Below are 14,294 nucleotides of genomic sequence, written 5' to 3'. Positions count from 1 at the left end.
AGTGTTTGGAGCTACGCGAAGCGGAAATTCTTTCAGGGATGGAGGAAGAAAAGGTCCTGAGTATAGCCCATTGATCGAGATTCCTTTGAGTGACGACGAAGGAGCAACACAGTCATCTCCACTGAGCTTTATTCAGCTTATAAGACAAGGGTTCTCACAGACACCTACACCACCTCCATTCTCATCCCATCCATCCACACCACCTCCATCCTCACCCCCACCTCTCACCCCATCGCCCACACCAACCCCACCTCCATTGTTGTTCAACATTGCGAACTCCGTAAAGCTCCCTGTATTCAAGGGCATAGGAAATGAAGATCTGGACCAGTTTTGGTTCGTCATGAAGGTTGTATGGGAAGCTCAGGGTATCACGGACGAACAGATGAAGAAAGCCACACTGGTCAGTGCTTTGCAGGATCACGCAATAATGTGGTACATTAAGTACATTACTGATAACCCAACGTCCATGTTGGCAGATATCCAAGCCGTGCTGAATAGAGAATTTAGTAGACCTGAGTCTCAAGCACAGTTGATTATGGGATTCAAGGAGATCATGATGAAGCCGGGGGAGATGCCCTAGGATTTGGATCAAAGATTGAAGTGTACGATCCGTGAAGCCAACATGAACCTAACTGATGGGCAGCACTGCGAATGGTTCGTGGCCTCGCTCCTGCCCCACCTAAGGGTTGCGCTATCACAACAGAAGATTGGGACCCAGGCAAAAGCTCTGGAAATCACGATGAGACTGCATGAGACACCAATGTAGGATGCTAATTTGGGGGTTCAGCAGATTCATGTGCAGTTGCAAAACCTTTGTCTCGAAATGCAAAGTCTGAAGAAGGACAGAACAACTTGGCCAGAGGTGCACGAAGAAGTTTGGTGCCTAAAATGAAAAGGTCAAGGGCATGACAAGGATCACTGCCCAGTCTTCGCGAACTATGTTACAGCAGGGGGACCAATGCCTCTGTGTCCGGAGGCTGCGGCAGGTCCAAGTACAAGCCCCGTGCTATGGTGCACTATATGCTAGGTGGTTGGGCAACATGCGACCGACAATTACCATTTTCTACAGAAATTCATACATACACCAAAACAACTCTTTTACAATTTCTGTCAATCAGTAGGTCATGATGAGTGAAATTGTCGTAGTTACGAATTAATAATGGACATGGCAGCTGCATACAGGGTGCAGGTAGAAACACGGCCTCTGGACCAAGGTGTTAGGGGAACACGAGGTGAGTATCAGGGGCACGGCCAAGGCTGAGGTGGAGGAGGGCCCGGTAGAGGCCGAGGACAACTGATTTGTTACAATTGTGGAGACCTATGAGACTACGCGAGGGACTGTCCGAATCCGACGTGATTATCATGCCGCTACTGTACGCAGTTTGACCATGCAACTAAGGATTGCCTAATATTGTTGACTAAGATTCACGGAAAGGGGGCACAACCTCTGCAGAATTTCCAGACGATGAGGGCTGAGCCTTGCGAGGAAGACCCTAAGGTAAACATTATGCTGCGAAACAGAAGTACGATTGGGGAGGATAAACGCAAGAAACTTGCAGAAGGCGAATGGGTTCGAAAAGCACCAGAAAAGGAGACTGGGTTTGATTTGGAGCTCACAAAAGAAACATTTATGGAAACAAAGAAAAGCTTCGCTGATGCCTCTACCTCAAGAAGTAAGGAGAAACCAATTGAAGAAATGGACCCATCCATGATTACCACATTCTTGGAGACCTACATGAAACTACTTCGCGATAGTAAGGTTGTGAAGGGCCTGCAAGAATTGATCAATCAGTGCGTTGGCAAGGATGGCGCTACTGGTGAACCGTGTAGAAATTTTGAATAATTTAACACATATTCAATGGAGATTATCCTGATCATGTACTATTGCGGAAAACATACACAATACATAAGCTCCTCTACGTTGATCAACAATATAGCAGCATCAATAACAATAAAACATCAAGAGCATTCACACATTAACACAGTATGTATCACGGGGAAAGCATCTCGCTAAAAACCCCAACTATCTGTATATTAATGATTGAGTCATGTAACATTACACAACATAATACTTCTCACAAGTATCTCCACCTATGTTACACACAATACAGCTCAGATCTGATCTCCAAATCTCTTCCACTGCTTGCCTGCCTCCACTGCTCAATACCTGCACAAGAACTGATGAGAATGGCTTCCCAAACTCGTTTTTCACCTGCAAAATAGTCACTCACTCTTTGTGGACGTGAGCAAAGGCTAAAATGTGGGCCAAATACGTGAGCAAACTCATTAGCATACTCAATCCCTTGATTGTGCAAGATGTGATGCACAACTATAGTCACAACTGATAGCAATCTGATTCTCTACCACCTGTCCTTGTTGAACTGAACATGCACTGACATGCAACTGAGTTAACTGATGTATTCATTAGTTGTATTATGAGTTAATAACTTGTGAATTAATTAATAACTAATTCACTCAACTCATCTCTAGTCTATTTGCCAGTTAGACTAAATACAACCAGTTTAACAAAGCTAAACTGAACACAACTCCATCAACTCCACAATCAACTCCACCAAACTCAACTGATTGAGTTCTAACTAAAGTCATGCATGCAACAACTCAACTGACTCATAAGAAAAGCGTATTTCCTTCTGACAGCTGCATGTGCCACCTCTGTAGCTCAAACTGAAGTGCTCCAAGAGAATAAGATTAAGTTTATAGTCCAAATATTATTGTGAGATAATAATATTTGACTTTTCTATTTTTGACAGCCAGTCTAAAAATAGACTTCGATCACTCACACTGTGATCACTCACACTTTCATCAAAAATAGAAGTCCATCTATTTTTTCCAACTTGATCAATCATCCATAAACATAGACATGATCCATATGTCTAAAAATAGACATAGTCTAAAAATAGACTTGCACCAAAAATAGCCTGCGGGCCCACTTAGTGAAGGCGACTCTTTTCACTAAGCTCCATCATCTTGTTGCAATCTCAACACTCCCACTCGACAAGATATGGATTATCAACAATCCCTATCCTGCCTCGGTGGTACTCGAATTTGCTCCTGGTGAGAGCCTTCGTCAGAATATCAGCATCCTGATCCTCCGTTGGAATGTACGAAAGTAACATGATCCTCCGCTGCACACAATCTCTGATATGATGGTACCTGATGTGCTTGGACCCGAAAAACCCGACCAGGATCATCCTCATCCACACAAATCTCTGCTTCCTGCTGTACCAAGAAACTATTGTCGATCCGATACTGAAGACCCCTCCTGATGTGCTCTTTCTGTCCGTTGGGCTCCCTGCCCAATCTGCATCCGTGAAGCCACATAGCTTCACCTCATCCTCCTGTCTGTACCACAAACCATATCCCGATGTGCCTCTCAAGTAGCGCAATACATGCTTGCCCGCCTTCCAGAAGAGCTTGGTAGGCTTAACCATAACTTGTGAAAGCTAGTTAACTGCATAGCATATATCAGGTCGTGTATTGACCAAATACATCAGCGACCCCACCAACTGTCGATAAACAGTGGCATCCTCCTTCCTCCAACCTCCAGGAAGAGGAGTATCAACAGGCTTGCAGCCATGCATGTTGAACTTCTCCAGTATCTCCCGAGCATACTTGCCCTGAGAAACAAACAGTCCACCACTGCGCTGCCATATTTCCAATCCTAGGAAATAGTGAAGGAGGCCCAAATCCTTCATCTCAAACTCTGTAGCAAGATCCTTCTTGCATGACAGTATCAACAGCTCATCACCCGTTAGAATCAAATCATCAACATACAGTACAATGATAAGCAACTTACCCTCCACCACAATCTGGTATAGGTTCGGATCCGCCTCGCTCTTGGAGAATCCAAGTCCTGTGAAATAGCTGTCTATCCGTGTGTACCAAGCACGTGGTGCTTGCTTCAACCCATACAGCGCTCTCTTGAGCCTGCACACATGCGACTCACTGCTGAAGACTTCAAAGCCTTCGGGTTGCTCAATGTACACCTCCTCCTCAATGACTCCGTTGAGGAACGCAGTCTTCACATCCATCTGATGAATGTGCCATCCCATCTGCGCTGAGAGAGCAAGAATCGTCCGTATGGAAGAATACCTTGCGACAGGTGCAAAGGTCTCCTCATAATCGATCCCCTCAATCTGTGAAAAGCCTCGGGCAACAAATCTTGCCTTGTACTTCTCCACACTCCCGTCAGCTGCCTGCTTAACTTTGTAGATCCATCTCGAACCTACCACTGATTTCCCTTCCGGTCTAGGAACAATCTCCCATGCACTGTTTCTGACAATAGAATCATACTCTTCCACCATGGCGTCTACCCATGCGGGATCCTCCACAACTTCCTCGAAAGAGGATGGCTCAGTCACAACACACTTGCTCATAAGAGCCATGTATCCAGTGTACCGATCAGGTGACTGTCTCTGCCTGCGTTGGGCTGTAGGTGGTCCTACAACTTTCTCTGCATCTTGAGCCAGTCGCTCAGCTTCTGTCAAGCGCTTTTGCCCTCTGATGGTTGGCGCTGCATGAGTGGTCTCTTCCACTCCATGAACCTCGTCCTGTGGCTGATCCACGTCCTGAAGCTCATCCTTAGGAACGAATAGCTCCTCATCTGCATGCAAGTGTAGCTCCCTCTCAGGCGAACACTTCATGGCTTTCTCCTCCTGAAATTTTATATCCCGTCGCACAACAGTTTTACCACTGTCTGGCAAATACACACGATAGTTGTGGGGCGTATCAGTGTTCCCCACAAATATCCCAACCTCTGCGGTCAGCTCCAACTTCCTCCTGGCATCCTTCGTCACATGCATGTAAACGTTAGCACCAAAAATCCTCAAATGAGAAAGATCAGGCTTCTTACCAGAATAAGCCTCCTCGGGTGTACTCATGCCAAGTATCCTATGAGGACAACGGTTCTGCACATAAACTGCTGTATTGCATGCTTCCACCCACAAGTGAAGGGGTAGGCCCTGATCATGCAACATTGCCCGTGCAACACCCACAATCGTTCTGTTCTTCCGCTCAGCTACCCCGTTCTGCTGTGGGTTATGGGGAGCTATGAGCTCTCTACGAATCCCTTCTGCCTTGCAGAAATCCTTGAACTCATCCGAGATGTATTCACCACCATTATCGCTCCTAAGAGCCTTCACCTTCTTCCCCGACTCCTTCTCGACCAGTGCTTTGAATTCACAGAACTTTGAATATGTCTCGCTCTTCTTCTGCATGAAGAAGATCCAGCACTTACGAGAGAAATCATCAACAAAAATCACATAATACCTGTGTTTTGCTGTCGAAGCAACTGAGAAAGGTCCACACACGTCTGTGTGAATTCTCTCAAGGATCGTCGTGGCGTGACTATCCTTCTCGTGAAAGGTGGCTTTCACAAACTTCCCCAAAGTACACCCCTTGCACTGATCTGACTGCGCAAGTGTGCCTTTAGGAAGCCCTGTAGTGATCTGCTGCAGTATCTTCAAGGCTCCATGGTGAAGGTGACCCAATCTCCTGTGCCACAACTCGCCATCATCCCGACTCACCAATCCTTCTGCCTTGCCTGCCATTGCTGCGCATCCATCTACATGCAACTGATAAAGGTTCCTCACTCGAACCCCTATCTTCCGGGTCTCACCAGTTGTCTTGCTGCGCAGGAAGGCCTTTCCCTCGCTGAAAACAACATCATACCCCTTGTCTTCTAACATCGCCACTGAGATGAGATTCTTCTTCAATCCTGGAACATGCATGACTTCCTTCAATACAAAGGGTTTACCAGACTCCCTCTCAAAGGAAATGGTACCGATACCGGTCGCACTGTATCTACCATCATCGCCCATCTCGATGTGCACTCTAAGATCTTTGTCCTCCAGATCAGAGAACAAATCTCTATCTCCCGTCATGTGAAAAGACGCACCACTGTCCAAGAACCACACTGATCCCATCACACTTGAAACCAAGCATGCGATCAATGAAAAATCAAGCTCAAACTGAGAAGCTAAGGCCTCTCCCCCTGCAGATCCAACAGCTTGCTTGTTCTTCTTCTTCTGCGGACAATTTGTGGCATAGTGTCCGTGCTGGTGATAGTGAAAGCACTTCACCTTGGACATATCCTGCTTCTTGCCTTTCGCACCAGACTGAGAAGCTTTCTTGCTCTTCCCTTTCTTTGCTTTGGCAGCCAAAGCACAATTCTCTTCATCAGCTCCCTTTGACGAAGATCCGTCCCTGGTACTCCACCTGATCTCCTCCTGCACAAGATCTGACCATAGTCTTTCCCATCCTGGCAACTTCTCCCGACCATTGACAGAGTCCTGATAGGAATGCCAACTCTTCGGAAGACCAAGGAGAGCCAAGCTCACCAAGTCCTCATCATCGACAGTAACCCCCACACTTCCCAGCTCATCTCGACACTGAGTGAACTTCGTGAGATACTTGGGAATACTGTCTCCCTTCTCGCATTTGATGTTTATGAGTTTATCTTTGAGCGCCAGCTTCCTCTGATCGCTCTTGCTTTGGAATAATTCTGTTAATGATTTCCACATCAAATATGGAGTAGCCTTTCCATGGAGGCTGGACACAATGTGATCCTTCACGCCCTCCAACAGAATCCTTTGACATTTTGCAATCTTCTTTTGCCAAGCATCAGCTTGAGTAGCATTAGTAGGCTTTGGGATATCCGTATCTATGAACTCCTTCAGCCCGTTATCATCCAATACTGCTTCCATCCTGTCCTTCCATGCAATATAGTTTGAGCTGCCCTCAAGAGCATACTCCAATCGCAATCCGTTGAAAGACATTGCTGCGTTGTCACCAAGAAAACACTGCTGCGAATTCGAATTCCACCAGCAACCAACTCAACTGCTTCCGATCTAGAATTCGTGAGAACAAAATATTTCTCGTACAGAGATTGACTGTATGGGCTTTCACCGGATATTTCACCTTCCAAAGGAAGGATGAATCCAGAGGCTACCTGGCCCGATTACAGACTCTTCCTGAAGAAATAGAATGTAAACACTTCCTGAATAGTAGATCTGATGATCAATCCTCGCTTGATATCCTGTAAAAATCTCTTCTACAAATCAAGCTGCTCCGATACCATGTAGAAACTTTTTCTACAATTATCTAGCTCGTTATGATACCATGTAGAAATTTTGAATAATTTAACACATATTCAATGGAGATTATCTTGATCATGTACTATTGCGGAAAACATACACAATACATAAGCTCCTCTACGTTGATCAACAATATAGCAGCATCAATAACAATAAAACATCAAGAGCATTCACACATTAACACAGTATGTATCACGGGGAAAGCATCTCGCTAAAAACCCCAACTATCTGTATATTAATGATTGAGTCATGTAACATTACACAGCATAATACTTCTCACAAGTATCTCCACCTCTGTTACACACAATACAGCTCAGATCTGATCTCCAAATCTCTTCCACTGCTTGCCTGCCTCCACTGCTCAATACCTGCACAAGAACTGATGAGAATGGCTTCCCAAACTCATTTTTCACCTGCAAAATAGTCACTCACTCTTTGTGGACGTGAGAAAAGGCTAAAATGTGGGCCAAATACGTGAGCAAACTCATTGGCATACTCAATCCCTTGATTGTGCAAGATCTGATGCACAACTATAGTCACAACTGATAGCAATCTGATTCTCTACCACCTGTCCCTGTTGAACTGAACATGCACTAACATGCAACTGAGTTAACTGATGTATTCATTAGTTGTATTATGAGTTAATAACTTGTGAATTAATTAATAACTAATTCACTCAACTCATCTCTAGTCTATTTGCCAGTTAGACTAAATACAACCAGTTTAACAAAGCTAAACTGAACACAACTCCATCAACTCCACAATCAACTCCACCAAACTCAACTGATTGAGTTCTAACTAAAGTCATGCATGCAACAACTCAACTGACTCATAAGAAAAGCGTATTTCCTTCTGACAGCTGCATGTGCCACCTCTGTAGCTCAAACTGAAGTGCTCCAAGAGAATAAGATTAAGTTTATAGTCCAAATATTATTGTGAGATAATAATATTTGACTTTTCTATTTTTGACAGCCAGTCTAAAAATAGACTTCGATCACTCACACTGTGATCACTCACACTTTCATCAAAAATAGAAGTCCATCTATTTTTTCCAACTTGATCAATCATCCATAAACATAGACATGATCCATATGTCTAAAAATAGACTTGCGCCAAAAATAGCCTGCGTGCCCACTTAGTGAAGGCGGCTCTTTTCACTAAGCTCCATCATCTTGTTGCAATCTCAACAAACCATGCATAGTCAGAAGTCTTGGCAAGCACAAGGCAAGGATTGGGCATGAGATGAGACTCATCGTGCAAATAGGGGAATATGAAATGGACCAAGTTATCTTGGATTTGGGGTCCAATGCGAATGTTTTTCCAATGCAGACATGGGAAAGAATGGGGAGACCTATGCTCTGGTGGTCTCTGATCCAGTTAAGGATGGAGAATCAACATAAAATTATCTCGATGGGGAGGTTGCGAAGGGCAATAGTTGACATCGAGGGCGCGAGCGCACTTACGAATTTCGAAGTAATAGAGATTGTGGATGATAGAAATCCCTATCCTGGACTCCTTGGAATCGATTGGGCCACTTACATGAATGGGGTAATCAAATTGAAGAAGCGAAAAATGATATTTGAAAAAAATTCACTCCGCGAAGTGGTGCTGTTGGATCCTGCAGAAGGACCGCGCTATATAGAGCCAGTCCGTGATTATGAAAGTGATGACGATCTAGACCATATTTACAAGATAATGGTGTGAGACCAGGATTGGGTAAATCCGACAGCAGACAGACGTATTGCATGGGACCATGAGAGCTACTGCACATCAGATTCGAATGAAGAATTAGAGCACTGGCAGAACCGACTTCATGAAGTTTCTATGTTGCGTTGTAATATGATGACCAAGCCATTGCACTACGTGTCATCAAAAGTCAGGGATTTGCCTCGCTATGATGGGCTAATTGATGTTGATCACTTTTTGGATGCATTTGAGAGAGAAGTGTTGGAGAAACATCGCTTCTAGGCCTTGGACTGGGTGCTGCGTGCTACGCTCGCAAGACAGTGGGGTATGCACAAGGATAATTTCGGTGATTTGCACGACTATAGGAGGATGATGGGAATACATTTTGGGTAGCCAAAAGTGTGGATGACAGAAAAGAATGATGGAAGAGATGATCCGCGTGATCACCTAGCCAAATGGACTAAGGCTTATGGAGCGGAGCCCCAACCTCAATGGGTGCATCTGTTTTGTCATACACTAGATGTCATACCAATGAATTGGCACATGGAAACAGAGTTCTGCCATGGCACTGAAGAATGGGACATCTTGCACTAGGGGTTTATAATGACGTTCAGCTTTGAGGATGGGTTTGACTGTATTGATGCAGCACTACAGGAGGTTAAAGCAGCGATCTCTAGGATACCGCAAGATCCTTTGGACCCAGTTCAAATTGATTGGACTACCCAGTTGAATCACGTGCCGGAATGCTACAATGTGACCATTGAAGAAGAAGAAGAGGATCATAGAAAGATTAATATTCTGGAAATTTAGGGTCACCGCAAGGTTGAAGGTCCGCAGATGGAGGATAGACATAACGCACTGCTGTGAACTAGGCAGAACCAAAATTTGCAAAGATTGGGGACAAGAAGGTCGCTGAGATCCTCCGCGAATATCAAGATTTGTTCCCCATGAAGTTTTCTGATTTAAAAGGTATAATGGGAGACGTGGATGTCATGAAGATCACCCTGAAATCGGACGCGAAACCTGTAAAACAAAGACCTTACCACCTTAATCCGAAGTATAAGGAAAGGGTTTGCGCTGAGTTAGATAAGATGCTTGCGACAGGAATTATTGAACCAGTGGAAGAATCTGATTGGGTAAGCCTGATAGTGGTTCAGGAAAAGAAACAGAAAGAAGAAATAAGGATATGCGTGGATCTCTGGAAGTTGAATGACGCTTGCGTGCATGATCCTTTCCCGACCCCGTTCACTGATGAGGTCCTGGATAATGTAGGCGGCCAAGAAGCATACTCTTTCACTGATGGGTTCTCTAGGTACCATCATATCAAAATTGCGCCTGAGGATAGAAGCAAGACGACCTTCGTGACTAAATGGGGATGTTTTCAGTACATCGTAATGCCTTTTGGGCTGAAGAATGCGCTAGCAATCTTTTCGCGCGTAGTCATTGCGGCATTCAAAGACTTCATTCATAAGTTTTTGGAGGTATACTTTGACGATTGGACAATGTTTGGATTGGTCAAGCACCATGTGGCAAGTCTGCGCTTGATGTTAGATACATGTTGGAGATACTAGATTGCGCTCAATCTGAAGAAGTGTCTATTTTGTGTCCCTTTTGGGATCCTACTATGTCATGTGGTATGAAAACAAGGATTGATGGTAGACCCCGTGAAGATCGCGGTGAAAATCAACTTGGAGGCACCAAGGAATGTGAAACAGTTGCATGCAACTCAGGGGCATACTGTATACTATAGGAATTTCATCAATAGTTATGCCCAGTCTATCCCAACTGGAAGAAGGAATTTCATGTGCACGTGGACGACTCATGTATTGCGCTCGGGGTCGTGCTGACATAGGTTGGCCATGGGGAATTAGACCATCCTATAGCATCTGCGAGCAGGAAGCTGTCCAAGGCTGAGAATAATTATTCCACCACAGAGCTTGAAGGACTAGCCATGGTGTACCCGCTCGCAGGTATGATGAGGTTGAAGCGACAACATGCACTGTCGCCATCATGCAGAACTAGCGAAATTGCAGGAGGCCAAGGCATTGAAATAACAGGTAGACGTAACTCAGCACAAGGAATTCGTTGTTATAGAAATTTTTGGGCACTACAACCCCAATCATATATGTCCATAAACCAAGGGCTTCTGAGTCCCTAAAAGTGTTGTTTCATGCTCTAAAGGAACAAGGTCAGCTAATTACATCATCTCCCAGAAGTTCTCCACAGAAAACTGCTCAGAACTGGTCAAAACTGGACCATACAGGTTGCTCAGTGCTAAGGGTGCGATTCATCTCACCTGCCCAGTGTAAAAGGTGCGATGCATACTAGAAAGCCCTTCTGTAGGGTACGATGGGTGAGAATGGACAAATGGCAGAGACAGTTTGCGAGGTGGATGATCATGGAATCTTCCAGAAACTTCTCCTGTGACACTTGCCTCTCTGAATTCGCCCAGGGATGAGTAAGAGATCATCAATCTCCAAGTGGAATCAAGAACTATTAGAGAGAAGACACTAATCAAAATCCCAGAAGCTGACTCACCTCCCTGCAATCATCTATATATGGATCCCTCATCCCAGAGATCCAGGGGCTGGAATTTTGTATCTTGTAAGGAAGTGCTGTTGGTTTCCTGGTGGAATATCATAGTGTTGGGTGATCTAAGCTTTTCATGAGGTGAAGAAGGGCTTTCATGCTGGGAAGATGACGCTGGATCAGATAAATGGGTTGTAATCCTCTCTTCTAATCTTTACATCAATAAAGCTATTCAAGTTTTCCTCCACATTCTTGTATGTCTGATAGTATATGCATTTGTGTGGTCAATATATATCTGGTCCTATATTGTTTATGATTGTAGATCTCTGCACTTTGAAGGTATTATGTTGCTTTGAATTTACAGGTACTCTTTGAAGCAGAGTGGTCAAGGGAGAAGTGGCAAAGACCTGTCGGTGAGGAGAAGGAACAAGTAAATAACCGAGCAAAAGATCGAGGTTGGTATTCTTTGATCCTCTCCTATCTACTCATAAAGGAAAACGAAAGTAACTTTGATCTGTTTGTTTCTAAGATCGCTACCCGCCTTAGTGGGACTAACAGCTCTACATAGACACTAGATTTCCCAATAACAAAATGGCGGCTCCACTGGGGAGCGAATAGCTTGTTTGCTTGTTTATACTTGTTTGCTTTATAAACTTACAGACAGAGCCTGAAGTTAAGCCAGCTAGCCTTTGAACTACATTTGCTATGCAAGTGCAAAGTAGATCAATGCTACTTCAGTCTATCTCCGGGTTTTGTTTATAAACTGAACAATCGATTTGCAAACATCCTAATTTCCCTAGTGGTGGCTCTAGTAATCTCATTAGATCAGCCCTTGTGATTTCTATTTACTGACTATCATTAGGTCGACCTAAATCCTTGAACTAAGTTGCAAACTGTGACCAAGAACCAAGTTGAAGTCTCGTCCCTGGACCATTGCACTTTCTCCTCTTGGGAATTTGGATGCATCGCACCTCCCGTGTGCAGTAGGTGCGTTGCATCGCACTTTCCCTGTGTTGCAGGTGCGCTGATCAGATAAGACCTCTTCTGCTTCCAGATTTTGGTTTCTTTGTTCACTCTCTTCAACTTTATTCAGGAGTTTTGCTGTCTATGATTAGTATACCATTGTGGAAACTCCCTTCCTTTGCATGATTCCGCCTCCATAGTACAAAGAATTGTGAATGTTTTTATGTATTGTGCGCCATTTACAGTTCTCTTTTACAAAAAGTAGCGTAATCAAACTGTCGTCTTTTGATGTGGAAGTTTCGCAAGTGTTGTTTTCAGTCAAAGAAAAGAATCCTATCGTTCTCTATGGCCGATTATACAGTTACTCTTGTATTTGATTTGAATTAGTAGTTTTTCAAGTGTCGAAAGCAGTTTTCAATTCAAAGTTGCAAAGTGTCATCATTATCTTCCTTTCGTTTTTGAAGAGAAATTTTTAGTACTGTCGCTTTGAAAGGATAATTTAGATTTGTACTCAGCATTCTTTATGTCATTCACACATTAAGAAAGCGGAAAACAAATACATGCATGTGCATTTGCATTTAGACTGCTAGTTGGTTTGATTTAGGACAGTGCATCTAGTGTGTGCTCTCTGCTCTATGTTGAAAGAATATCATCTCTCTTTCTTTAGTAGCTAGGATTTTCATTGCAAAAAGAAGATTAAACGATTGTTTATCATCTTAGATTGCATTTTAGGAATTGTATATCTACATCACGCGGTGAACCTAAAAGGAAAATTTCTTAAGAAAGATCAACTGTAAAATAAATTCAATGAACATAAAAACGCTTTGGAACCTAACGCACAACATTTAGAAGTCTAGGCTAGAGACGTATTCCGATGTCGTAAAGCCTGGTAACTATCGCTTTCATCGTAGGTTGGGTGATTCCTCCTCTTTTAGATGACAAGTGCCAGCACGGACTTGTGCTCCCACGTACCGTCGAGTATATATTGGGAGACCACAATAGGCTATATCCTTTATCCTTAGGAAGCCGTGTGTGCCACCCTATCGATCGCAATGCACTGAACACAACATTTGGGAAGATTGACTACTGTACCATAAAAATTATTCTGCAGTTTTGAGATTGGTTTGGTAATCCCTCTGTCTAGATTTCCAGAGTAGTCTCTTTCGTTCCTTTTCTGACTCCTTAAAGGAAAAGGTCCATCTGAGCACTTGTCACTTCAGGCTCATTAAAAATCGAAGGCGACTAGAGTCATATTTTGTTTTTTCTCGACTCTTAAAAATTGAAAAAGCAGGTTGTGTCAAAGCGTCTAAAATTTATTTTAATTGGAATAACGTCACTGTTCCATCGTTGGTCTTAGGTTGAGAAAATGGAGTCCACCAACCAAGGATTTCCCCTTGGAGGAAATCCTAGTCCTTTCTCCTCTTGGGGAGATGTTGGTGCACCTCATATGGCCACATTGTCACTTCCAGGATTGACGATTGGCTTGCCAATATGGCTCTTCTCGACCTCCGTCATTCAAAATACCGTGATTCCTGAACAATCAAGTCAGCAACTAGATGATACTAGAGTTACCCCCCAACCTTCTACTTCGTCCATTTCTCCCTCTCCTCCTTCCTCTTCACTTGATGAAGCTGGTAAAGAAAAAAATCAAGTAACTAAGAAGGAGAAGAAGGGGAAGGAGAAGAAGGGGAAGGAGAAGAAGGAAAAGAAGAAGAAGGAGCCAAAGGCAAAAAGGGGTAACCATGCATCATCTAGTGAAAATCCACACACGGCACCGTCCAGACCTAAATCTCCATGTGTCATTTGCAAAGGGGACCACTATCATCGAGATTGTCCTTGTATCCCTCGGATCTTAAGGGATTGGTCTCCTCGTTTGCACAATCCGGTGTCATCAACCTCTGACGATCATGTTGAAAGCACACCATCAACTAGTGAAAACGAAGTCTCTGGACAGAAAGGAAGATGTAAATTTCCTTGCAAACTGTGCGAAGGCAATCATGC

General features: G+C 43.9%; 1 pseudogene; it reads left to right on the top strand.

Moving 5' to 3' along the window:
• The first annotated feature begins 1,465 nt into the window (after positions 1 to 1,465).
• Positions 1,466 to 14,294, top strand: part of LOC149169040 (protein unc-13 homolog pseudogene) — a 53,918-nt pseudogene continuing 41,089 nt past the window's right edge.

Source organism: Pinus tabuliformis, chromosome 4_2, assembly GCF_031772625.1.
Source record: "Pinus tabuliformis cultivar Carrire ecotype Pingquan chromosome 4_2, CPIR1, whole genome shotgun sequence".
NCBI classification, from domain to species: domain Eukaryota; kingdom Viridiplantae; phylum Streptophyta; class Pinopsida; order Pinales; family Pinaceae; genus Pinus; species Pinus tabuliformis.
The sequence above is the reverse complement of the archived record's forward strand: the minus strand, read 5'-3'. Positions and strand labels throughout refer to the sequence as shown.